The sequence below is a fragment of the Rattus norvegicus genome, chromosome 2 (genome assembly GCF_036323735.1).
Source record: "Rattus norvegicus strain BN/NHsdMcwi chromosome 2, GRCr8, whole genome shotgun sequence".
NCBI lineage: Eukaryota > Metazoa > Chordata > Mammalia > Rodentia > Muridae > Rattus > Rattus norvegicus.
In genome coordinates, this window is record NC_086020.1 from 240,797,646 (window position 1) to 240,824,897 (window position 27,252).

The 27,252-nt window shown below is 43.3% G+C and overlaps 1 protein-coding gene and 1 long non-coding RNA gene across 15 annotated transcripts in view; one reads left to right on the forward strand and one right to left on the reverse strand.

Moving 5' to 3' along the window:
• Window positions 1-27,252, reverse strand: part of Adgrl2 (adhesion G protein-coupled receptor L2) — a 631,071-nt gene that overhangs the window by 441,470 nt on the left and 162,349 nt on the right.
• LOC102547649 (uncharacterized) lies at window positions 197-26,141 on the forward strand. 8 transcript variants are annotated; one of them, XR_010064517.1, is made up of 8 exons: window positions 197-500; window positions 1,402-1,519; window positions 1,684-1,776; window positions 3,270-3,394; window positions 4,897-5,099; window positions 5,321-5,470; window positions 6,101-20,993; window positions 21,588-26,141. It is a non-coding gene; the product is annotated as an uncharacterized LOC102547649 (long non-coding RNA). The 8 variants fall into 8 exon arrangements; XR_010064512.1 differs by having other exon boundaries at window positions 197-5,099; window positions 21,588-21,748; window positions 24,007-26,141; XR_010064513.1 differs by having other exon boundaries at window positions 197-5,099; window positions 6,101-6,999; window positions 20,577-20,993.

Genomic DNA, 27,252 nt, shown 5'->3' on the forward strand with positions numbered 1-27,252 from the left:
TGTTCCCTGCCCCTGCAAAGCACTCTGCTATTTCCCCTGCCTGTGAATTGAACTATTTTAGGTCGAAGATTTCAGGTAAGCAGAGTCATCTGCTATTTGTCTGGCTTATCTCCCTTAGACTAATGTCTTTAATGTTCGTCTTGGTTGGGGCACGTGTCAGGATTTCGGTTCATTCCGGAGGTGGAATGGTGTTTCGTCATGTGTGTATATAACGCACTTTCTAGGTCCAGCGGGATACAGATGGATATTGGGGGGGCGGTGTGTTCCACTTTCTGGCTGTTTAGAACACGTTGCCATTGACACAGTCATTCCAAGTTCTCTTTGTGCTTCTTTGAGGTTCTTTCAGGCAATCCCGTATTCAACCTTGAGGGCTATCACGCTCTCCTCTACAATATTAGGTTCCCGTGGGTGCAGCTTAAGGGCCTGCCATTTCCATAGCCTTCTCTACACTCGCTTCTCATAGTAGCCATTCGATCAAGGAAGCCTTCGTTAGCCTTCAGGTTTGTGAATACCTGCCCCCCTTTTATCCTGTGTATAAAATTCTGGCGGTAAGTTTCCTGACCCTATTCCCTCCCAAGGATAAATTATCCCATCTTTCTAATCAGATCTATTAGTTTTGTCAATAATCCCACATACTCATAATTGGAGATTACTCGGGGATAAAAATCTGTTACGGTGGTTGTCTTTGTTCCCTTCGATTAGCAATGCCTCCTGCTGCAGAATACTGAAATCCACCCGACAACTACTATCTGCATTATAGAAAAAGGAAGGCCAAATAGTTCCTTCTGATACCAATTCTGCTAGTATTTATGGCGGACGGGCCTCTGTTCGGGGGCTTGCTGGTGATGGAAACCATATATCTCCCTGTAACTTTTTGCATTTGGGCCCATATCATGCAGCCTCACGGAGCTTCATAAATACGGAGCTTCCTGTCTGTGGGGGTCTCACAAGGGCACGGATTCTAGGCTCAAATGATGAAGCATTGCCTTTGTGGGGACCGGCAGCAGCAAGACGCTCCTATTAAATAAGACAAACAGGTGGCTGGATGTTTTGTGATCATTTTAACAATTGGGTTCAAGTCCCGTTACCTCTTCTAAATTAACTGCAAGGAGATCCATCACCCGGGCCAATAACACACCTGGCAGGTTGCACGGCCCTCACCGTCTAGGCCTCTGTGATCATGGGTGTGAATCATAGCCTTTACGCTGCCTGAGGCACCGGCGTAAGAAAGCACAGCCTAGACCCAGCTGATTAAGCTGTAGCATAAAACAACACTTCAGTAGTCAGGCACATGACAGCCCACCATAGTTTATTGGACCAAAGAGTATAACATTGTAATTTACTTCTCTAATACATGTCATGTTTTCTCTTATTGTTTCCCTTATGGAGTGAAATATGCAGGAAAGAGATTGCAGTGCGAGCTTCATGTGTTATGCCCCTCCAAAATTAGAGGGTAACAAACTGTCTTTATTATCCTGTGCCTTTGGTAAGCTGCCACAAATCACAGGAGCCACTGCAGGTGAGTATCTAGTGGCTTCGAAAGTCAAGGCAAACTAAAAGACTCTCGTGTCTCTGCCTGAAGCTATTTTTTGAACTACAGTTGCAGCAAGACACAATTACTGCACTTCCTGACCCTTCCTTTTTATCGTAAGCTCCTAACCAATTTTTCTCCCCTATTGACAGGAAAGCAGGATTTATAAAGTCTAGCGCGATGCAAATATTTCAAGGCTTAATTTCCCCCCTCAAATGCAGGAGCGTAAGTTGCTTAGCGTCTCGGTGAGTTTATTTTTCTTTCTAAACTGGAATTCATGGCTGCTCTCCAGCTGCAAACAGCCCCAGTCACAGATAATTTAAAGAGAACAGCTTACTTGTTTGTCAAGCAAACATGTGTAATCTGATGAAATTATTAATGTCATAGTGTAAACTCTCTTCTCATAAATACAGTTAGCAGCGCTGACATTGCAATTAGGCTCCAATGTTCCGGCTCCCTGCTCCTTCGCTCAGTCTGTCAGTCCGGCGCAGGGGAGACAAATTGTGGTGGGCACTTGACAATGCGAAAAAGAGATATAAACCTCATCTGATTAGATCTCGGTGAAAGATTAAACGGTTCTGAACGTTTGCCAGATTCTTATGATACGACATTTTTAACCAGTGGTAATAAAAAGTCCCGTTCGAGAGAGGGTTTTAAAAAAGATTATAGGGGATCACATACATGCGTCTGCATGAGTGATATGTGTCCACACATGTGAGAGACGCAGCGAGAAAGAACACAGTCTCTTTTCACCTGGGAATCTCGTTTTATTGCCTTATCATAATATTCTTGCCGCGCTCTTTGGATTTTTGTAGTAATTTGTGGGAGAGGAGGTGGCACTGACTTGCATATTCCCAGGGTGGCTTCTTATTTAAAAAAATCCTAGCCCACTAGTAGAGCTGGTGCTCCCGTTGGCCTGTTTACAACAAGCATGTCTGCTCTCACTGGGTACAAATGTGTCTCACTGGGTAAAAATATTTCCATGCCTGATCTAGCAGCTGATAAGAGTGGGCACACGTGTGTGCTGCAACGTCATCTTGCTGACTCACTCTATACCTCGTCCATGTTATTTTACATCCCTTGAAAATAGACAGATTGATTATAACGGCTAACACCTATATCCTACTTCTGATTGCATTTCCTATGTCCGAAGACTGTTCTGGTTGCTCCATATTCTTCCCCTCGTTTAAGTCTGCATACCACACCACTCCTGGTATGCACCCTCCTTTGTAGATGAGGACGCCGAGGAAGAGAAAGGGGAGCTTACTTTCTTAAAGCCAAGTAGGTAATAACAGGTGAACTAAGACACGGTTACATACAGACAACGACATGGGCCTATTGGTTTAAAAGCACAACTATGGTTACCATCTTTGACCTAGAGATTATGAGTCTTTTATGTTCTGCAAGGCCTTCTCAAATTCCCACTCAGCACAGAATAAAATATCCAAACACCAAATAATCATAAACGGATATTTTAAGTCCTCAGCATTAACCAGTATTAACACCCCAGAGAGACCGAGGCAGCAGGATCGTCCTGAGTCCAAGGCTAGGCTGGTATGCATAGTGAGTAATGGCTAGCCAATGCTACATAGCAAGATGTTGTCTCATAGCCTTAAATCAAGCAACCAACCAAACGAAAGCCATGGCATTGCGGTCTGAAGATTATGAACACTCGTACTAAGGGAGAGACGAAATTGGATGATTTCTTTAAGTAACAAAGAAACCTCATGTACTTCAGACCTCTAGCAGCATAAGCGATTGCAAGTGCATTCATGAAAAGTAAAAGGAAATACAGAGAGCCCAGAAGAGGCGAGCCCTCTCTACCTAAGCCTTGTTGACTTATAGAAGAATGACAATAATAAGGTAAGACACTTTCTATACCCGCTTATGGCTAAAACCTCCTTGAAAATGCAGAAGCAACCTACAGGGGTGGTTCTAACCCCTTTGTTCTCTTTACATTTGGTTACTAAAATGTGTCCTCGCATCTTCCTCCTCCATTGTATGATACTTGTGTGGGGAATGACCCTTGTAGGAGGAGGGTGTTTAAAGCAGTCAGTAGAAGAAGCCGGTCGGTCCTACAGGGAGCCAGCAGAGGGCTGAGTGAATGCCTAAGAGTGAGAACCATGCTTTTAGTCGTGCTAAACAGCGCTTCCCCGCTCTGAAAGTTCATTATATTTGTCATCAGACTAATTATTCTGCACTTGTTGCTAAGTCTGTTGCTTGCTTTCTCGTGAGCAGTCACTCCGCTCTCCTTTAATCTCCGTCTTCTAACGTGCGATACGCGCTATAAAATTTCTTTCCTTGTATGGGAATTCTAAGGTCTCTTTCCCCCCTCAACAGCTTGAATTCCTGTATTCTGATTAAGATAGATGAAGTATTTGCATTCTATCCATATTCATAATCCTCTTTCAGAGTCAACCTAAAATACCACATTTGTTGCCCAGGCAGAGACAGGCAACGTGCTACTGAGCTATGCAGGGTTTTGTTTCAAAGGATAAGGATCCATTGCTTTCAAATCCCACAGAAGAGTGGCCACTAGGTGAATTCAGGCTGTTAAAAAAAAAAAGCCCAGGACAATCATAGTGCCTTTTATATGTGGCAGAAACAATAATTAATGATCCCCCTTTTTATGCTACAGAAAAAGACGGCAATGCATTTGACAGACATGTTATTAATAGTTTCTGCCAACTTGCCATGCATAAAGGGTTTATTGGTTATAACACCAGTGTATGAAGACATTCTTTTCCTTGAAATGTTCAAGATGGTTGTTTTATGGATGAAAAATGAATGCAATCTGTCTACCGCCACTCAAAGTTTGGGTTTCAATAATAAAATTAAAACGAGTGTGACATTTCCTATTGTGGTATTTAACCATCTGCTTCCTGCTGGTCCTCGCGATAATGGCCTTACCTAGGTAGTCTCTATTTAACAAGAAGACCCACTGATATTGTGTCTCATGGTTATTTTATAAAGAAGATTTATTATTGATAGAGGGACTTGCATATTGGCCATTGTTCCTCTGATAAAAGTGAATCCTTTCATCTTGTCAAGCAGAGGAATCTTCTGCTTGACAAACAAGAATGGACGCTTGGAGCCTCGTAAGGACTAGGAATTTAGAAAGTATACACAGGGGGAGTGTACGTCAGTGACACGTTCTTGCCAAGTGGGATGTATATGACTTTAGGCAAGCACCTATTATTTTGCTGCCCTATATTAATTAAAAAAGATCGGCTTCTAAATGCTTTCTCAGTCTCTGGAAGTTAAATCTTGAGGCGTTATTTACTTTCATTTTGAAACTGCTTCATGAATGTTCTTCTTTAGGATGGGTCTGCCACAGCAATGATTTCTGTCTATCAATTAATCAGGAGAAACGGACAGCCCTTTACCACATGGATTCACAATAAAGCAATGGAGACACTGCCCAGAAGCTATCTTAATCCTCCTTTATGGATGGCTGGGAAGAGGAATAATCAATATTTTAGCAAGTCTTTGGATTTTGTGTCAGACAACCTGGAACGTAGACACACAAAGCCTTAGACTCAGAAGTCTTCTCGCTATTGACAAGCTCGTAAATATGTCTGGCTTATTTTGCTTGCAATGATCACTTATTAATTTATGTAACTGATTTATTAATTTATATCACTTATTAATTTATGTGATTGCTTGTACAGTTTACAAACTTTAGTGTTCACACGTCATAAGTGGCTTCTAGGGAGGGGAAGATGCAGCTGAAAATGTGTTTCACATTGGCCTTTCATTTATTCTCTCTGTCTGGGAATTTTCATGCAGGCACCCTTATTGGACATATACTAGTGATATCCACATGATTACTGATTTTCTCGGAATCTTTCATCCTCTGCCGGTAAATCAGTGAGGAGGGAGAAGAGTTTCCTCTCCACTATGCGTACTTCAACATCCATCCGCTCCCTCCTCCATCATGTGAGTAAGACCCTAGGTTTTCAGATTTTTACACCAATATTAAAAGGAATTTGAAAGCTCATCAGGAATTTCTAGTTATCCACTTATGTCACTGGCTGCTTTTTTGATACAGTCTAAACTTGCCTAGTCCTATTTACTTGGGCAAATTAATTGTTTTGAGGGAGAGCTGGTGATGGAGGTTAGCAGCTTTGTTTGTTTGGGATGTGTCAGCTCTGAACACTACTTAATTAATGGCCCTGAGCTTAAAATATCACAAGGTGGGGGCTGGAGAGGTGACTCATGGTCAAGAGCACTGGCTACTCTTCTGGAGGACCCGGGTTCAATTCCCAGCATCCACATGGCAGCTCCTGACTGTAAGTCCAAGGTCTGACACTCGCATACAGACATACATGTAGCTCAAACACCAATGTACATAAAATAAAAATAAACAAATTCTTTTTGAAAAATCACAATGGGAAGGAAAAGTGGGAGTGGGGGGTCACGGTCTTGTAAAATGTATTGATTTCCCTGAGCAAGTTGTAGGTGTCTGACAGGAGCAGCTAGTCAGTCCCACAGACCTTTCAGTGTCACTCAGTACTGATATAACCAAGGTGTTCTGTGCTGTTGGGAAATTTGTTTATTTTTTTCCAGAGTTGTTTCCTCGCTGGTGACATGACATGAAATATGGCTGCAGGTGATCTTTCAAGTCTTCTTTACCAATAAAATGATGACTGTGTTACTTCTATAAAACAGATTAGAGGTGAGGGTAAAGCTGTTTTATGGTGTGGCTTTTGTGATCCTGTCCTGGGAAAAGCTACTTTAAAAAAACAAAACCTGTCCGTCTTCATAGAAGGGACGGAGAGACTCCCATTGAGGCTTTAATCACACATAGGCAGGGAGACTGCATACTCAAAGCAGCCTAGCACCTAGGAACTCGACATGGGAAGATTTTGAGTTCCAGGTCAGCCTGAGCAACAGAGTGATATCCAGTCTCTTAAACCAAAGTGAAAATACAAAAAAAGAAAGAAAGAAAGAAAGGAAGGAAGGAAGGAAGGAAGGAAGGAAGGAAGGAAGAAGGAAGCAAAATAACCAACTGACAAATCGAAAAGATGTATTATATCAGATTCCAGAGGGGAGACTCTATTTCTTCCTCAATTTAGGGTAAAAGAGAGGGCTAAGGATTCTTCTGTTGATTGACTGAAGCCGGTCTGCCCCTTCCGAGACTGAAAGTCTTTGACAATCTGACACGGCCAGCGAGAGGTAGCCAACTTGATATGTAGGCTTGACTCCTAGGTGCGAGAGTTTGCAAAGCTGGGTGCCTTTAGCTCACCGAACATTATCAAAACATGGAAGAAACACGCTTGGGGAGGCTAACTCTGGTGTTCTGATACGGCAAAGACGCTGCTGCTATCCAAATGACTTCTGGAAGCATCCGTCTCCTTCTACACCCCCAGTAACTGCTTCCATTGTGATTTTCCATCCTGACACTCGGACTACGAACATCCTCACAGCTCCCACGTTTTGAGCAGAGACTTCTCATGAAGGAAGAGGTAAGATTTTTGGCAAAGTGGAGAATCTGGACAGCAGACTTTCCTTTGTGTTTGCATGTGCAAAGGGGCACAGGTGTGCATACGTACCTGGAGACCATAGGATAACTTTGGTGGTCATTTTCTGGTTGCTTCCAACCTTCTCTTTTGAGGTAGGTTCTCTCAATGCCCTGCACTTACTAAGTAGGCCACACTGACTGGCCAGTGCTCTACAGCTCTCTGCCTGTCTCTACCTTTCCTGCTAGGATTGTGAGCTCTTGACACTAAGCTTGGCTTTCCAATGTGAATCCTGGGGATAGAACCCAAGCCTTTGGGTTTGCATGGCAAGCACTTGATTTGACTGAGCAATCACCCAGCCCCTGACTAATACTGCTGTGCACGGCCCTCTCTTCCTCATCCCTTCTCCATAGAAATCTTTCTCTGGGCATTTTCTCTGGCAGCCATTACTGATTTGTGTTCTGATTTCTTGTTGATAACTCTAGTTTGTTACACACAGAATGACAAAACCAAAGACTTAAATAGAAATGACTTCACTGACATGTCTCAGCTGACCAAAGACAAACTCACCCCCCCCCAAATAATCCCCACTCCCTTCCTTCCCCGTATCCCAACAAAGAGAAGAAACACATAGCCTCTTTGTCTTTTTTGATGTATTATACAAACAGAACCCTTTGGAGAAGCTGTTCTAAAAATAGGTAAGCACAAACAGGGCTTAATATTTCATGAGCTAAAATTTCAAGGGCTTGGAATTAAAGATAGCCAGAGATGTATGGAAAGAAATATTTACTGCTACTGGAGACCGATGCTTGTAAGTAAACGCCATTTTCCTGAGAATGTGTCTCTACACTGCTGGGACACACTGGTGACTGGGTGGGGCATGGTAACTAATGATGTCTCTACTAGACCTTCTTGGGAAGATACTTCACGGCTGACTCTTGGTGTGTTTAACTGTTTCTGAAACTTTCTTCCAAATTTCCTAGAGGCTTGATGACCCTGTCTCTTGTAAATTATTTTTCTAGCTGAATAACCTATTAATGGGACTGTGTTCTTGGAGATCACAGAATTTTTTGATAAAGTTTCAATAAAATTTGCAGGCATTGTTTATTGCATTCATATCATGCATGACTTTATTACTAGACCAACCAACACCACAGGCTTGACATCAGCAGGGTTCACTGGCTCTATACTTTTTTACTCCCAGAGTAATCGCCTTTCCTCTTCTGACTCCAGACTGGAAGAGAAAACTAGATTAAGGAAACGCATCCATGTCTGTGTAAGCTAATTTAGAATTGACGTCAGCAGAGCCCTCTGTATCGGGGGCTTGGAATAGCCTCTGGTCCATGATACCAAATGCCACACGTGCTTCTAAAACTTATTTCTCAACCCAAAATATCGAGCTCCTTATCCAATTTTGAGGATGATTCTATTCATTCAAAATCAGTTTTTCCCCAGTTTAGAAATGAAGCATTCTTAAGTTTAAATTTCACACAGTGATCATTTTCAACCAGACTTTAGTAAGGCTAGGCCCAAGTATAATACCTCTCATTTAGAAAGTACTTTCTTTCCTGAGCAGTAGCCTAAGTATTTTGTTTTATTGCATTTTCATTTCCCGTGTCACTTCCCTCAATATGCTGTCATTAGCAGACTAAAGTCTTCTGCCTGCAACCAAAGTTCAAGCATAAAATGTACACAGAACTACTTGAAAATTGCTATTTAAAAGTGAGTAGAATGGAATGTGTGCTTTACTTCTTTGGTCATTTTGCAAAGATATTTACATAAGAGCCTCATTTATGTGTGTCCCTTTCTTTTCTGAATTTTTTTTTTTTTGTAATTCAAACCATACACACAAAGTGATGAATGTCTTATAATGAAAATATTGGATTGTGAAAATATAAATGAACAGGACACTGTTGGGGTTTCTACATAGAGAAATTAGCATAATGGGGGGGTCAAGGAATGCTACAGAAATCACACAGTACAACAGATCTCACGCAAGAGTTTGGAGGAAGGGGAGAAAGCAGGAGGGGAGATGGAAAAGGGCACACACAGAGATAAAGGGGGGCAGAGGGACAGAGATAGGGGTACAGAGAGACACACACACACAGAGCCAGAGAGCCAGAAAGAAGAACAGAAAGAAAGAGACAGAGAGAGACATAGAGGGCTACAGAGAGACACAGAGAGACAGAGATAGAGAGAGACAGAGAGGAGACAGAGAAAGACAGAGACAGAGAGAGACAGAGAGGAGACAGAGTCAGAGAGACATAGATGGGGACAGAGAGACAGAGGGGGACAGAGACAAAGAGAGACAGAGGAGATAGAGAGAAAGAGACAGAGAGGAGACAGAGACAGAGAGACATAGATGGGGACAGAGAGACAGAGACAGGGAGACAGAGGAGGACACAGAGAGAGAGACACATAGATTCTGGACAGAGAGACAGAGACAGAGAGGGGGGGACAGAGAGAGAGAGAGACATAGATGGGGACAGAGAGACAGAGACAGAGAGAGACAGAGGAGGACAGAGAGAGAGAGAGACAGACACAGAGCAGGAGGCGACAGTAGGGACTTTTAAGGGCAGGCATGCACTCATGCTGTCTTTGGCAGCTGATGAGGATGTGTCTTAGGTGAGAGCACAGGTGAAGGTGAGGCGGGCACCCTAGTTCCTAACAGATTCTACTACTGGACACTTAGCGGCTAACACTTCCTCCAAGAAAGCGACAGCAACAAAACATTGGTAACAGATGCAGATATGTGTTTTTAAATCAAGGAGAAATTTCTTTCCTTTCTTGTAAAATGCCAGAGGTAAGGGACCAGTGTGTGATGTCAGCCCAGATCACAGGGTACGACTAGCTTCTGTATCCCTGTTACTTCGACCAACCCTAACAGAAGTAGACGGTGGCGAAACGTATTATTCTGCGAGCATAGACTAAATTTAGGGTTCTGTTTCAATGGAGGAATGAAGATTGAGAAATAAAGTACCTGAAATGGTAAACCTTTTACTTTCCAAACCTAGATTAAATTTTCTTTCTTTCTTCCCTTCCCTTCTTTCCCTCCCCCCCCCTCCCTTCTCAGATCTGTCAGGTCTCTGCCACCTTACTTTCTAACATGGTTTACTTACTTTCTCGTCCCTTTTAAGGGGTGTGTGTGTGTGTGTGTGTGTGTGTGTGTGTGTGTGTACACTGTAGTTGTCCTCAGACATACCAGAAGAGGGCATCGGATCCCATTACAGATGGTTGTGAGCCACCATGTGGTTGCTGGGAATTGAACTCAGTACCTCTGGAAGAGCAGTCAGTGCCCTTAACCGCTGAGCCATCTCTCCAGCCCACCTCCCATCTATATTTTTTTCAGTATTCTTAGCATTTCTTTCTTAGTATAAACAGTAGCTTCTACTCATCTCCATGTTCACAAACACATCCCATCTGGTTTATCATTCCTGGTTAAAGATACATATGCAAGGTCATCAGAAGGCTGCAGTATGGCTGCTTTTGTTTTGTCACCTCTTATAGAAAATTCCAAAGACATGCCTAGCAAGCTTTAGAAAACCATGGAATTGACTATCCCCTTGTGTGTGTATCCATGTTCACACACATGCTATCTTTGTCTGCCATATCACATGGAGAAAACATTTATTTTCTTTGCCTTGTAGAGGTCCTACTCAGGGACAGGGCACTGAATCCCCCGTAGAGGAATTTGGCAGTATGTAGAGGCATATTTGTTTGACTTACCCAGGGGAGTAATGCCAGCCTGAGCAGGTAGGAGCTGAGGTATTGCCAAACACCTTGAGCACGGGGATCACATCACTGTGTTAGAGTTATGTGGCCAAAATATCAACCTTAACCAAGAACATCGAAGACCTGTCTTTGAAATAGTTATTTATCTGTTGCATTGTTCAGGGACAGATTTTTGCTGTCTTCACGAGTAGACAGCAAAGAACATTCTGGTACATGTTTCTAGCTTGTATGTGCAGTCACTTCCTGGTAGACAGGATGAAAATGGAGGCACATTCTACTTCCCCCAAACCACATGCATGTCTTTTAAAATTATTGTGCTGGGCCAGTGAGATGGCTCAGCAGGTAAAGGTGCTTGTGGTACAAGCCCGGTGACTTCACTTAGTCTCTGGAACCCACATAGAGATAGAAGCTGGGAACAGATTCCACGGGGTTGATGTCCAATCTCTATATGGCTCCTTATATACGTGCATACTTATATTACTGACGTGCCTACAAGTCACTTCTCCATCTTCTCAGAAACTTGAACTTGTTGTAAAAATTTTCAAATCCTTCCTCAATTATTGGTGGCATCCAATTTTAAGTTTAATTTGTAGCTTCTTGATGACTGGGGAAGGTGTGACCATTCCTCATGCCTATGATTCTTTGAGAACGTTTGGGTGCTTTTGGGGACATTTCTTCCATTTGCACAGGCCCTTTCCTTTCCTTCTAATACATTTTTTATATGGATAAAGGGTCTTGAATAACGTAGAAAATAGATATAGGATATAAGCTGTCCCCACAGCATTGGTTTTTCCAATGTTCCTTGTGCCTTGATGGCCATCTTTATCTTTTCAGATGCTCTCTCTCTCTCTCTCTCTCTCTCTCTCTCTCTCTCTCTCTCTCTCTCTCTCTTAATTGGTTACATTTGTCCTTGGACATTTTCAGACTTCAGGTGACCCAAGTCCCTAGCCACCATGAATTTATTTCATTTGTAGGGCTGGAACATTCCCCGCCATTTGGTATAGTCTGTGGAAATCATCACGACTCTCGCCCTCTTGAGGAAACGTTTGGTATACAGTAATTTGGTCAACTGTGCTCTCTTTTAGAAATTTTTTTTTTGGTTCTTTTTTTCGGAGCTGGGGACTGAACCCAGGGCCTTGCACTTCCTAGGCAAGCGCTCTACCACTGAGCTAAATCCCCATCTCCATTAGAATTTTGAATACACTGGCCATTGATATTTGGTGGCATGATTATTTTGAGGATTCCGGGGCATGTGATCAATCTCTTGATCCTGCTTCTTTCAAGGCTCCCTCATTGTCTATTGAAAGCTGATTGAGGTATGCCTTGCTAGGACTCTAGAGTTCTTCTCAGTTGAGATTTTTGGGTGTTTATAGTCGTGTGTCATCAAATTTGAGCGGTTTCACACTTTTCCTCCCTTCATAGTTCTTTCACAGTATTTCTTTGACACTTCGATTTTTGGATCTGCACCGTGTTGTTTATTTTGGTCCACTCAAGGGACTTCTACAAGTGTCCTGGGTTCTGATGATTCCCCTACCTTACAAAACCCTGTTTGTTTGTTTGTTTGTTTGTTTGTTTTTCAAAGTTTCTCTGTTTAGCTCTGGCTGTCCCAGAACTGGTTCTGTAGACCTGACTGGCTTCAAATCAGGCTTCTGCCTTCCTAGGGCTGGGAAAAAGTTGTACAAACCCACCATCCCAGCTAGAGGCATTTTTAAAATCTGTTTGTCAATAATTTCTATTTTCCTTTCTTTAAGATTATTCATTCTTTTCTTCCCCTGAAAAAAATCCACTTTTGAAACTCTCTAGTGATTTTTTTTTAACATTTTGGTCATTACACTTTATCATGTCTGCTCCTTCTCCCCTTCCCCCATATCTATCTCCTCTCTTCTCCCACTGTCTCCTTCCTGTCCCCAGTTTTTCTCTTTCTCCATCGTCATCTCTTCATCCCATCCCTAGCTACCTTTCTCCTCCTTTCCCCTCATCCTTTCTCATCCTCTTTTAGGTTTTCTCCCTCTTAGCTGAATTTGTATTTTCTTCGTAAGCGAGTAGTCCCTCATCTTAAGGCAGCAGTTTCCTTGTTTAGTGAGTAAATTTGCTATTAGGGTTTTACAATAGTGCTTCTGCTTTTCACTTTTGAGATGGACCAGAGTTTCGTGTGTGTGTGTGTGTGTGTGTGTGTGTGTGTGTGTGTGTGTGTGTGCGTGCACTCGCGCGCGTGCATTTTCTTCTTGAAAAGCGAGCTTTGAGAGCAACCAATCTATTCATTCTGAAAACCACATTTCCCTCTTTCTCTGGAGTTTGTTGCCATTTGCTAATGATTTTGCTTGTAGCATTTGTTTGATTTCTTTTACTGTTGTTGCCTGTCTCTCTGGCAAAAATCAGCCAGAAGTATAAATTTAACACATTTCCAGGTATTTTCTGAAACTTCTCTGGGAATGTATAGTCTCTTTCTAATTTTTCTTACATTTACAGACTTCTGTGTCCTAGTTTTTAATGTCTGGCTCCCGAAAATGGGGTGGGGAGAGAGAGAGAGAGAGAGAGAGAGAGAGAGAGAGAGAGAGAGAGAGAGAGAGAGAATACAAGGAGTGCTGGCCCTTTAAATCTCTTAGAAGCACCTTACTTGTCTGTTTAGTCAGAGGGGGAGTACAGCAGCCTTCAGTACCTACCTCCACTGCTTTGATTTCTGGGATCAGTGTGCAAATCCCTGAGGGCAGAGTGCAATAGACTTCCTTACTAAGCTAGATTACTGAATCGAATATATCACTCTATGTGCCTAAGAGACTCTCAGTCTCTTAGTGTTTGTGAGGAAAATCTCCTTTGGGTCATGAGGCATGTGCGCAGTGGTTTCTGCACTGTCCTTTAGTTCCTCCGTTTCCCACCTGGATGAGTATTCAGATACCCCTCATGTCACATCCAAGATGGAAATTGTCTGCACCAAAAGTGCCATCAAATGCACTTCCGTACATCTCAGGAACGTCTGCTGCTTTCTAAGCCACTCTTAGCTGCTTTATGAGGTTTTTAACCTCAAGTGTGATTTGCTCTTTGGTATTGTTTTGTTTTGATTTCTTACCTCCTTTGGCCTGTGTATTGCTTCTAGGTTGTGGCCTTATCATCCCTTTGTAAAGTTCTAACACCTTAGCACCAACATACCCTGCTGGCGAATTAGAGGCGAAAGAACTCGCCTGTTTGAAGCTGGGCCTCGTGGTGCAGGCGTGTAATCACAGCGCGAGAGGGAGCTGAGGCAGAGGACTGCCACCGATTTCGGGTTAATTCGGGCCACAGAGGAAGTTTCAGGCCAACTGGGGGATGCTTAACAAGATCCCGCCTTAGAAAATAAAAGCTACAAAACAACGCGAACATTTAGAGATGCGCCGAACACGTGATAGATTCTTTAAGTCGTACGTGTGAGGAGCAAATCTCCAGGGACCACGCATGACAAAGAAGGACCTGGTGGCAAAGTCTGTGAATTTGGACACAAGGGACAGTTTCGGAAACCATACATGTAATTCTGGGAGAAAAGGCAATGCGTATTTCAGTACCCATTTCAGAGAATCCCAGTTGCCGCATAGCACTGTCCATAGTATCTGAGCTTTTTCTAAATGCAGACTAGTCTCTGCATGAGCCTATAAATCATCGCACTCAGCCTTTTGAAGCTCAGCATGGGCACAATATTTTCCTCCAAATTAGTTAATACTTAGGGCAAAGACGCCAATAACAGGCAATTCTCCGTTGGGTCGACTTTAGAGACGGTTTATAGACCACCCCAAAATACACGCTCCTTTTAACCGGTGGGCAGGAATTGGAATAGAATCACGGAAACAGCTTGTCTCCTCATTTTGAGGTGTTAGTCAGCTGAGAAGATAAGCCTTGTGACTAGAGGGCATCAATAAAGCCCAGCAAGGGCAGGGGCCACGCAGACTCACTGTGACCACGCCACTTCATCTGTTCACGCGCTCTGGTAAACACGTTATAGATACTAATGTGCAGAGAGACACAGTGGCACACACTTTGGTCCCAGCGACTGGCAAGTAGGAGGGTCCCTCGAGACCAGGAGTTTGAGACCAGCCTGGGCTATTGATTGAAGGAATTTCTTCTCTAAGAAACAAACGAAATAAAACCACCACCGAGGAATGAACTCTTCTCGTGTGGTGCCCTGTTGGTAAAGATGTTGAATGAGAGACATGTCCGTGTAAAATCTAATGGCTCGCACATGGACAGAAGTATTAAAAAGTCGGCTGAGGCCAAATATGCACAGAAAGCATGGGGAAAGGGGCTGGGGTATGGCTCAGTGTCACTGACTACACAAGTGAGTTCAGATCCCCGTCATTCGTGTAGGGTGGACATGGTGGCCCATCAACAATCCCAAGGCTCAGGACAGGATGGGGTGGGGATTCCTAGAAAAACCTGGATAGTTAGACTAGTCAAATCAGTGGATTCTAGGTTCAATCAGGAGACCCTAATATATCAGTACCCAGCAATGGACGAAGATACTCCTCAACCTCTGTCTTCCCCTTGCATGTGCATACAGGTACCTGCACATATTTTATGTATACACACGGAGATATGCACACACACACACACACACACACACACACACACACACGCACACACACACAACCCAAACATAATACACAGACACATACAAAACCGCAAAGCCAAAAGCCAAGGGCTGAGGAGAGGGCTGTGTGAGAGGCCATGGGGTTAACCCAGCAGGCACCTCACCTCCTGTGAAGGTTATTTCTCAGTCTCGGTTCTCCATACTGATGGGCTTTGATCTCCAGTCCTTCGCTCTGGTCATCATTTATGCATGGTTCATAGACAGGGGAGTCAGGATGGACTTCTAATCAATTTTTACACCGGTGCATCTCCTCTCTTTGAGGAAAAGCATTGTTCCCAAATGCTTTTTATTTGCCTGTAGGTAGGGCTAGGATTCTTTAGTGACCTTAAGGCAGGGGGCAAGAAGACTGAGGTATCTGACAGACTGCACCCTACAGACAGAAATACTGCTGCCAAGGGATGGCCTCTATCCTCCAGAGATGGAGGGTCAGTGTTCTCAGAAAAAATAAAACAGAGCGTAAACTCAAGGCTTCAGGATAACTCGGAGGACAAATGCAGCTGTGAACGCAGTTTGAATCAGGGTCGTAAGTCTACCTGAAATATCACAGGTTTCTATATCTTTGCAATTTCGTTTTTGTTACCTTGTTTTTTGGTCTGTTATTTTGTCTTTTTGTTTTTTCCTGAGCTGAGGACCGAACCCAGGGCCTTGCGCTTGCTAGGCAAGCGCTCTACCACTGAGCTAAATCCCCAACCCTGCAATTTCTTTTTCGTGACTCGTGGTTCCTTAGCATAAACTCCGTAGTTGACAATCTCATGTCTCAAGGTCAGATGGTCGAGTGGACTCTTCTGTAGTGCACACGCGGATCTGTTGTCCCTGGCTTTACTCCATACCAAGTGTGCTTCTGAGCACACGTTTTTAGTAGGAGACAGAACTCATATGTCATTAATATGTTTTTAGGGTTCCTCAAATTTCCAAGACAGGAGCAAAATGGAGCTTCCGGTCCTTCCACGCAATTAGATCTGTGTAGAGTGTGGCCTCCCAAGGGCCTCTCAGTTTTCCCTCTCTGTACTCTGATCTTTAAACTTCCTTTATCTGTCTGATTTCTTTCACCACTTTCTAACTGCTGGACACCACACAGATGGGCAACCTTGTTTTGGCCCCTTGAACACAAGGCTGGCTTGCTTTCTTTCTTCCTTCCTTCCTTCCTTCCTTCCTTCCTTCCTTCCTTTCTTTCTTTCTTTCTTTCCTCCTTCCTTTCTTTCTTTCTTTCTTTCTTTCTTTCTTTCTTTCTTTCTCTTTCTTCTTTCTTTCTTTCTCTCTTTCTTTCTTTTTCTTCTTCCTTCCTTCCTTTCTTCCTCCCTCCCTCAATCCCCCCCTTCCTTTCTTTTTCCTTAGTTCATGAATGCAATTGTCTACTCTAGAGCAGTCATTTCATTTGGGGCAGACCGTACATTTATTATCTGCAAAAACTCTGGTCATTTATCCTGACTTTGCTTCTAAATCATGTTTCTAACTCAATTTACTATTATTTTTAAATGTTTAGGATTTATTTTTATCACGCGTGTCTTCTCTTTGTATGTGGTTGAGTGCGTGCACCTGAATGCAGTGCCCATGGTGTCCCCCTGGAGTGTTGGGTCCCCCTGGAGCTCCTCTTAAAGAGAATAGTGCTTTTGGGCTTGGGTCCTGAGGAAGCAGTGTGTGCTCCTAACTGCAGAGCCTTCTCGTCAGCCCCCTGAGAGTTATCAAAACAGAACAAGAGAAGAACAAAACCCCTCCACCTTTTCTAGATAGTTTATGGGTAGACCATTGCATATACCTACACTTATTAAGATGTTGCTTAGGGAAAAGATCCCTGGCATATGTAAACTCTGGTTTAACCAAGAAACAAAATGTATTTAGGAATTTAGGAACCATTTTCCACTATACTGCATAAAACGATGGGAAAGTCATCGTAACAGCACATTTTCTCTTGCAAGGCAGCTTTTTTTTTTATATTAAAAGGCTGTGCTCAATGGGAGCATTGAGGTGCACGATCCCAGTCCACCCTTTTCTGGAGGCTGAGGCAGTGGATCACTTGGCCAAGAGTCCCAGACCCGCCAACCTAAGCAACTCAAAAAAGAGCCTCTCCCACCCAAGTAGCAGTTTGTGCTAAACTGCACTCCCAAAGCAAAGCCCAGACTATTGTCTGCACGGCATACAAGGCAATCCTACTTATCTGAGTCATGCAAGCAATAAACAGCATAGTTCGGAAAACCAGCACTGACTCTCTCTGCCACTGGTTTCCCTCACTGGTAAAGAGAGCTCGCTCAGACTTTGCCGCACAGTATGAGTCCTTGTAAAGTAATGGTGGAACATGTCAGCTCTCTGACCCTGAGCACAGGGCTGCTCAAACACCTGTGGATTTAAGAGTTTCGATGTCTCCAAGGGTCTGGGTGGGAGTTTATTCAGAAACCTAGGAGCCCAAACGAAATGGATTTCTGCCATGGACAGTCTGCTTCCTTCCCCAGTCCTGACAGTGCTTTCCACCCCATGAAGAGTCTAAGACTTAAGAATGAACTCTTTAAGGAATTAAATTTTACAACTTAAAGAGACACGCACACACACCGTGCAATGTTGATCAATTGCTCTTTGAATTTCACTCTTGAAATGAGTTTTGCAACAGAGTGACAGAAGCTTTCACTCCCTCACCTTCTGCAAGGCTAAGCCAGGAGCCCTCAGCAGGTACTCAGCTGGTGAGGAAGAAGCTTTCCTTACATGGGAGGTGCATAACTTAAAATGTGGAATCCAGTAAGTGTAAAAATACATACCCTTTCTAAACGATCGAGTATAGCCACAAATTTGTCCTGATTAAATCTGTCAAAATTGCTCTCATTTGAGGGTTTGATTTAGTCTTTTCAAAACCGCAGATACCTCATTGTAGAGGGAGCCCAAGTCCAGGAGACTTTGAAACAAGCTTGTCTTATTGTTAAACATGCATTGCCTATCTCCCGGTGCCTATTGAAGATTTTGTGAAAGAAAACATGTTTGAAAACGCCTTACTTAAGCTCAAACTTCAACGTGAAAGATAACCTCCTCAACAGCTCTCTCACTTCTACAGTGTAATCGAGCCTTGACTGTCAGCACGAGGAAATGTGGGTGAGCTGTCTCTGGGCCTGGATCATTGTTTGTTCACAGGACGCTGAGCCTGTGTGATAATCACTCTTGAGAAACAGTATCCCTGTGCATCCTGGAGGCTCGGATATCGCTATGAATGGCCCTAACGTAGGATTAGTCTAAGCACGGTCCTCTTGCTTAGCCTTGCCTTTCTCTCCCTTCCTTTCATCCTTCACGCCTCCCCCCTCCCCCCTCCCTCCCTCCGTCCATTGCTTTCCTTCTCTGTTTCTTGCCCTCTCTTCTTCTCTCTTCCTCTTTCTTTTCTTTTCTCGTGTGTCCCAGGCTAAGCATTTTAAATAAAACTAGAATGACATAATATACATTTCTATGTGCTCGTTGTAAAATGCTTTCTATATAATGACAGTATAATGTTTAAGTGTAACATATGTATATCTATATACATGCATATATATATAGAGAGAGAGATTATAAATGTGAGGACTTATATGATTTAGGAATAGCGCATAAAGTGATAATCTATAGGAAAGAATTATTTATATCACATATTTACATACATCTAATGCCTCTTGTGTTCCCAAATATGAAGTAAAGATATATTCATTTAACATATTGATGATTTACATTTATTATTAATTAATTAATTAATTAATTAATTAATTAATTAACTCAGTCATGGTGCTAGGGATTAAACTCATGGCTCTGCCCATGCTGGGAAGTGCTCTGTCCCCGAGCTCACCCTTATCTGTGTTTTAATATTTTTTAAATTTTGAATCATCCTTGTATAGTACATAAACAGTAATAGTAATAAAGGCGTGAAGTGAAAATGAAAGACCAGGCTTAGCTAACTCCTTCAGGCCAAGGTCAAGTTCACAGGCCTGTATAGCATTTGGCCTGTATAGCATTTGGCCTGTATAGCATTTGGCCTGTATAGCATTTGGCCTGTATAGCATTTGGCCTGCATAGCATTTGACCTGTATAGCATTTGGCCTGTATAGCATTTGACCTGTATAGCATTTGGCCTGTATAGCATTTGGCCTGTATAGCATTTACAGTTTGGCATTTTGGTTTCGTTCTCGGAATTTTGCACGTGAAGTGTGGTTTATGTGGTTACCGTCCTCACTTTGCAATAGTCTGGATTCTAGGTTGGGGATAAGAGGTCTATAAGAGAAATGTGCTTGGATAATAAATAAAATATATACATTTTAAAGGACACAGTTTGTCACCGTGATAAATCTTTAATTAGTGAATTTTCAGGAAGAAATATATGGTGACATTTAAAAACCTCTAAAAAGATTGCTGGGAAATCTCTCTACGACTTAGCTAAATCCTCAAGCCCTCCAGTCTACTCTCCACCAGAATTCACCAGAATCCTCTTCTATTAACAGCTAAATCATTAGTCAGTACAGCCGCCGCCGGAGCAGAGCTAGCACAGTAAAAGACTGTGAAATGACTAGTGGGCGGGGCTGTCATGGCTGACTGCAGGTTGCCTGTCTGCTCTTCCCTAAGTGGCGATTAGCGCTTGTGAACACAGTAGGTCTGCCACAGACCATCACACGGTCAGGGATGGCCTGAGGAGATGTTGGCTTGAAATTGGCTTGGAAAACAAAAACAAAAACAAACAAACAAACAAAAAAAACCCTGGGAGGTCAATGCCTGTGAGAAGGAAGTGGAAGGAGAGAGGGCCGAGTCTTCAGGAAGACATGGAGTCAGGAGCAGGGGGCCCAGGGATGTCCTGGATTAGAACCCTGAAGCAGCTGGGCGGAGTCTGCTGTTTGCCCAGAGTTTCCTCTTTATAAACCAGCCCACGCGGTAAATGGGGCCCAAAGTGGGTTAGGGAACACTGTAACCTCATTTCACCTTATTTAGCTGTGTGCCGGGGATCTCAGCAGGTAGTTCAATTAACTTCCACTAGTTAAATGGGATGAAAATGAGGTTACCCAGATTGACAAAACTCGACTCTGTTCCCCGTTTCAAATCAGAAGGGGTTGTTCTCTGGGCCAGGGCTCTAGCTGGTGGGCCCCAAGGCAATTGCTGTTCTGAACTGAACAGGAGATTTGGAGCTCGCTCAGGGCCAGGGCTCCACCCTGCCGTCTCAGCTGAGACAGGAAAATTACGTTGAACTGATGGCCACTGTATTAACAAGGACTCATTACACAGGTCTTATGTTTCTCTCTTCCTACAGGGCTGTAAGGCCGCGCTGGAGAAGAAAACCTCACGTGATTTGATTGCAGTGGTTTTCTTTTTTTTCTAAAGCCCGGATTTTGTGAGATTATTTCCCTATTGATGGAGTTCTTGAGCTTAGAAAACTTAATTAGCACCACTTATTTCCAAAATAATGTTCCAGAATCTGCTGTTATTTTAATATATTTAAAGGTACACTGGATGGAAATGGCTTTAAAAAAGAATCATTTAATGAACAACTGTGGTTGGAGGTAGGCAAAGTTGGAATTACATTTCTTTCATTTGTGTCTGCTTTCAGTTTTAGCAAGTGGCTGTATGCGTAACGGCCACTTTTAACGGATAAAGGAGTGACATAAATAGTGAAATACGCAGATGCTCGAATTCTCTGGGAGCGCAGGGTTCCCCTCCAGCTCTTCAGGTAGGATCAAGTTGTCTTTGCATTAGTGTTTTCCCTGTTCGAAGGCAATCTGTGGTAACAATTGAGTGAGTGAGGCCCTATAATAAGAAAAGTGCCATAAATTCCTGCAGTAGGTCAGTCTACCTCAGTTTCCCCATTTGTGAAAAGTGTTGAATTTTAAGAGTAAGCATGTGGGGCTGGAGAGGTGACTCAGTGGTTAAGAACACCGACTGCTCTTCCAGAGGTCCTGAGTTCAATTCCCAGCAACCACATGGTGGCTCACAATGGGATCTGATGCCCTCTTCTGGTGCCATTGTTCTCATATACATAAAATAAATAGTTTAAAAAAAAATAAAGAGTAAGCGTGTGGTGGCTCGTTTTAATTATCAACTTGGGACAGTCTAGAATTGCCTGAGGAGAGATTCTCAGCGAGGCTGTGTCTTGGAAAGCTTGTACTGTAGGCACATCATATTTATTATGTTAATTGAAGTGGGAAGACCTGATCAATATGAATGGTCCCATTCCTAGGCAGGAAGGGGGTCCTGGGCCACATAAGAACAGAGAAAGCAAGCTGAGCCTAGGCATGATTTCCTTCCTTCATTTTTCTCCTAACAGGATCTGGGGTGACATCAACTTCGTGTTCCCATAACCTCCCCTGACTTCTCCACGATGATTGATTATAATGTGGAATTCTGAGCTAAAATAAACCCTTTCTCCCCTAACGTTCTTTGTCAAGGGTGTGTTATCAGAGCGACAGGAAATGGAACTTGGACAAGGTATCAGACTGCATTGTTCTCGAGAAGGAACGAATTGGCCGGATGGCTTTGTGGTTGTGTAGTAAATGTGGATATTTCTCTTTTGTTTTCATGGGGATAGTGGGTAGCAAAGCCAGTGGTTTTTAAAATCATCACATCTGGAGAGCGATGTTCTTCCATCGAGGGCATATAAAAAGGTGCACATGTTCTCTCATTAAACAAAAAGTCACTTTCCTTTCATGGTTGTCTTTATGTATTTAAAAAGAAAATATTTCTGCTTGTAGTTTCTGTAGTCAGGAGGCTGGGGCAGGAAGGCCATGAGTTTGAGGTTAGACCAGGCTACACAGTGAGACCAAGTCAGGAAATAAATCAATCAAATCCCATCTGTGTTCTATAGAGGGAAATAGGCTCACGTGTCCTCTCCTCTCCTCTCCTCTCCTCTCCTCTCCTCTCCTCTCCTCTCCCCTCCCCACTGCCCAACTGAAATTAGGATTTCTTTCTTTTTTTTAAAGATTTATTTATTTATTAAGTAAGTATACTGTAGCTGTCCTCAGACACACCAGAAGAGGGTATCACATCCCATACAGATGGTTGTGAGTCACCATGTGGTTGCTGGGATTTGAACTCAGGACCTCTGGAAGAGTAGTCAGTGGTCTTAACCACTGAGCCATCTCTCCAGCTGAAGGTTACAGTTTCTACATTGAGATGCTGCTGTCTCATAGAAGTCACGGAGACAACAATGGACGATGGTATTTAACTGGCCGTTGGTGATTTATCTGCAGATGTATCTAAGCTCCCTCCCACTGTTACCTACGTGAGCAATTTTCTTATCTACTTTATAGAATGTTCAAGGGGGTTTGCCAGGACTTGCCTACTTCACAAATGATGACCCTATTCTCTGTGTGGTGGGAATCCTTCAGCTCGAAGAACCTGGTTCATAACTCCAGTCCAGGGCCTGGTGCCTCCGGCAGCCGTGGGTCGTTGTCTGCAGACACCCCAGCGTGTGTTGGCCTTGTGCTGAGGATCAGGACCTGGGCTGAGACCTACTTCTTTCATACTTGATGGGCTTTGCCTGGGAACTCTTTGAAAGTATTCCGGGGGCTTGGAATGAATGAGATGATGCCTTTAAGTTGTATGAGATGAAGGCGTCGCATGGCTCACTAAGAATACAGTAGGAAAAGACGGCAGGTTTGGATGCTGACTGTTCTTGCTTGATTTAAACCGTTGCACACGCGGACAGAAGCATGGCACTCTGCCTCTTAAATTCAAGGATTATATCAGTTAAAGTAAAATAATTTTCTTTAAAAGGAAGCAATTTTAATTTGTCTTATTTAATTCTTTGTCTCCAAAGTGTTGCTTAAACTCTGCCAATATTGGGAACAAAAACTAAGTCCATGCAAGTAGGTGGCCTTCAAGATAAGCTAAGATATTATTTTGGAGGGGGTGAATATGAGCAAAGCACAAAATTTATATGTATGAAAAATCAAAGTTAAATGTATAGGGAAACAGAAGAGCCCTGAGCTCAGATACAAAGCTCACGGTGCATTCTATGTAACTGACAGGTAAGTGTAACAGAACAGAAAACTTCCAGTAGCATCTGATTTTCGTTTCATTGAAATGAGAAAAAAAATACTTTAAATAAATGCATGTGGATGCAAGTAGTATTTCTCTGACTCGCATGGATCACCAGTAAATCAATCAATCAATCAATCAATCAATCAATCAATCAAGTAAATCCATGCTAAGAAGCAATCTGCCCTAGCTCTGAACTACAGGAAGCAGTGGTGGCCACGGAATCTTCCTCCCTGTGGGTATTGACGAAGGGGAGTTTAAGCCCAGCTGCTATCCGTGATGACTACAAATCCTAGCCAATCAAGCCAGAAGGAGCATTGGAGGTGTTCGCTTCCAACCACTTAGGGTTCAAACACCAACGGCTTGAAGTCCACAACTGCTCGCATCCCGTTTTCCAAACAGAGACCTGGACGCATGACGCAAGGGCCAGCACCAGTGCACTTAAGGAGCCACAAGTCTTCCTGAGCTCCAAGAACACGAAAGGGAGCCCAGTTCAAGCTGGAGGTGTCACGTGGTTCAAGCCAGCTGGGTGACAACCAGGGTGACAGAATTGAGGTGCTAATTAAAAGGAATAGACATTCCCACTGGAAGAGTGGTCAAGGGCATCTGCAGAGTCGCTACAGCCCTGTGCGCACGGCCCAACCCACGCAGAACTGGGACCTGGGGTCTTCTATCTCTGCCTCACCTCTAGCTTTCTCCCATTACAGGCTTTGATGGAGATGGTACCTCTTCTTCCCTCTCGTGCTTATTCAGTTCTGCCGAACAATAATCGTTATGTGATGTGAGAAGTGTGGAACAGAGACCCCTGGTGAAGTTCTGCGGTGTATTTTGATTTTTAACTTTTTAATACAACAGATCGAAGTGTCTGTTAAAATAAATAAACAATACAAAAGAAAAACCCTTTAACCCACGGGTGGTTTTCTCTGGTTCTGGAATACAAGGTAAGGTTGCTCCACTCATGTCTACTATGTTGAACTCTGGCTGAGTCACATGGGATGCTCCTGCATCAGGGGCTGCGTGACGGTCTGCACAGATGCTCCAAGGCCATTTCGGCACAGGGAAGAAGTGGCTTTTCAAAACAGAGAGTGCGACATGATAAGAGTGCAGCCTGGTTGATTATATAAAAATGAACTCCCTGCTTCCTACATAGAACATCATTTTAGCGGCCATGCCTTTGTGGTTTTAGGACATGTCACATATGAGCAAGGCCATGACGGAGCGGGCACCGTGTTTCTGAAGAAGACCTACACTTGTTCCGCTTTGCATGTGCATAGCCTACGACGCTCTTGTATACAAGTGTTATGGAAGACTATCCTGACTGTTTCCACGAGACTGCCCAAACGAAAGTCAATCATGTTTAGAAGACATGCGATTAGGCAGGTAGACACGGGTGGTTTTAGTCTAATCCACGGGACTGACAAGTCTCCTTACATGAAGACTCTAGAACAAGCAGGCAGAAGTCAGTCTAGAGGAAACTCTACAGTCAGTGGTAGAGGGAAACTCAATCTTCTCTAGGGGCGAGCTTCCTAAGGTTAGCCAATCCCCAGTGTTCAGCCGTAAACACATATGCATACAAGCAACACCGAGGGGACTCGGTAGGTTGTAGGTGTATGCACATGTGTCTGTACATCTAAGTAATACTCAAAGAAGCAGTCACAAATCTGAGAGAGGAGAGAGGAGAGACACAGGAGGGGTTGGGAAGAGAGTCAAGGATGGAGAAGCTGTAAATCCTGTTAGGAACCATGCAAGAGGAAGAGCAACACAGCTTTAGAATGGATGGGTGGCCCACCGGTTAGGGCACACACATGATGGGTGTGACTCAGAGAGGCAGAGCCCCTGAGGACCACGTGTCCTGGGGCCTTCATGCTGTTATAGAGTTTTGTTCCTCTTGCTGCTCTCACGTCCTTCATAACCTGGGGGCTGGGTGTAAATTCTAAGGGGACTTCCCGCCCCTCACTGGGCAATGTCATTAGCCCGTACAATATTAGCGGTTGATGCTTTTCAAGCGTTATTGCTGAAGCAGATTAATGATCCCTCTGCCACCCTCAGAAAGGACCTAAAGACGTTTGCAATGACCCCCACCCTTAGAAAGAATTTGGTGATGCAGATTGTTAGTAAAGTTAGGTTAAGATGTTTTTGTTAGTGTCTCTGACGTAGAAAACCTTGGGGAACAATAAAGGGTGACTCTCTTGCTAAAGCTGGGCTGCCGATCAGGGGATGATTAATTTCTTGTGCCCATTTTTTTGTCCTCAGCTCCCTGATAATTTAATAAAAATAATTGCTAATGAGTAGATGTGCACCCCGAGGATTTCCAGTTGAAATGACTGATCCTTTTATATAAAGGTTTAGATTTGTGACTCTCTTAAAATTTTAATAAGATTACTTCTTAAGATAAATAATAAAATAATCGATCTTTTCTTTGTAGCTGCAAATTGCTGCCTGTCAGTAAGAGGAACTGGCTGGGAAAATTACCTTACGTGCTCACACACTTTGTTAATCTATAACAAGTTGCTTAGTTACAAATGTGTGAGGGTTCTTGAGAGTATTTTATTTTGTCCATAATACGTTAAACATTTGATCATGTGGGGGTATTGGAGAACATTTGATCATGTTGGGGTATTGGGGAATGTTTGATCACGTGGGGGTATTGGGGAACGTTTGATCACATGGGAGTATTAGGGAATGTTTGATCATGTGGGGGTATTGGGGAACATTTTTTCTTATATATACTCATTGTACTCACTCTCTGGAATAAAAATAGAATGCAACCATATAATTTTTGTACTGCATGATATATAAGCTGTGGTTGGAAAAAAAATAAAACTGTTGGAGGAGTGTTCCATCCACCCAATGTGTATGTGTGTATATGGGTATATATGGCTAGAATTCTATTTTACCCCCCAAATGTGTGCGTATGTATGTATGTATGAATGTATGTATGTATGTATGTATTTATGTATGTATGTATGTATGTGTGTTTGAAGTTGTTGGAGTTTGCTCCTTGAAGCCTTGCTTCATCCACTAAGTGCATGCATGTATCTGTGTATAATCCCTCCTCCCTGTTTTTTCTTGACAACCACAGTTTCTCAATCCCCCCACCCTGGAGTATTTCCAGGGGCCCCAGTGAATCAAGTTTTGCTCCCTCAGAGAAAAGTCTGCTGAATGGTCAGTCACTGATTCCACAAGCCCTTACTTTGCCCTGTGGTGTCCAAGCTGGTCTTCAACAAAATATAGTAGTCATGTATGAAATTCTCAATGAAGTTATTTACAACAACAAAAAAGAAAAAAAAGGACAATTATAGCCAGAGCGGGAGGTGCTAGAGAGGAGTTTGAGGATGGTGGGTGACCATTCCATAGAGAACAGTGGAGTGACAATATGAGGTGTCACTAGGAGAGGTGGGCAGAGAAGGAGGCTTGTCAGTTTGTATTGAGTGCCAAGACGACAGGTTCTAGAAGGAGAAAGCTTTGGGTATGTCTACGTCAATGGCCATTTCTAGATTGGGCTAACTGAGATGGGAAGATTCATCCTAGATATCTTTAGCACCATTCCATGAGCTGGGGTCTCAGATTGCCTCTAGGGGAGAAAGTTGGCTGAGCAGGACTGCTTACTGATCTCTGCTTCCTGAGTGCAGAGTCCACGTGACCACTTGCCTCACAGGTTGGCTGCTGCGCCTTCTCCACCAACACAGGCTTCCCTCTGTCCTGTGAGTCAGAGGGACTCTTCTTTCTTTAAGTTGTTGTGGTCAAGTATTTTGTTGCAGCAAGGAAGAAAATGTCCCTTACAGAAAGCCAACAGTGAGCAATGCCTAATGAGGCATTGTAATGTGGCTTCCCTTTAAATAGCCACTCTGTGGGAGCTCTGTCCACTGTGAGGTATGAAAAGGCTAGTTGGAACAGGTAAGGTACATCTCCCCTGTCTTTTCCCCGAAGGGGGGGGGGAGGAGGAGGAGGAG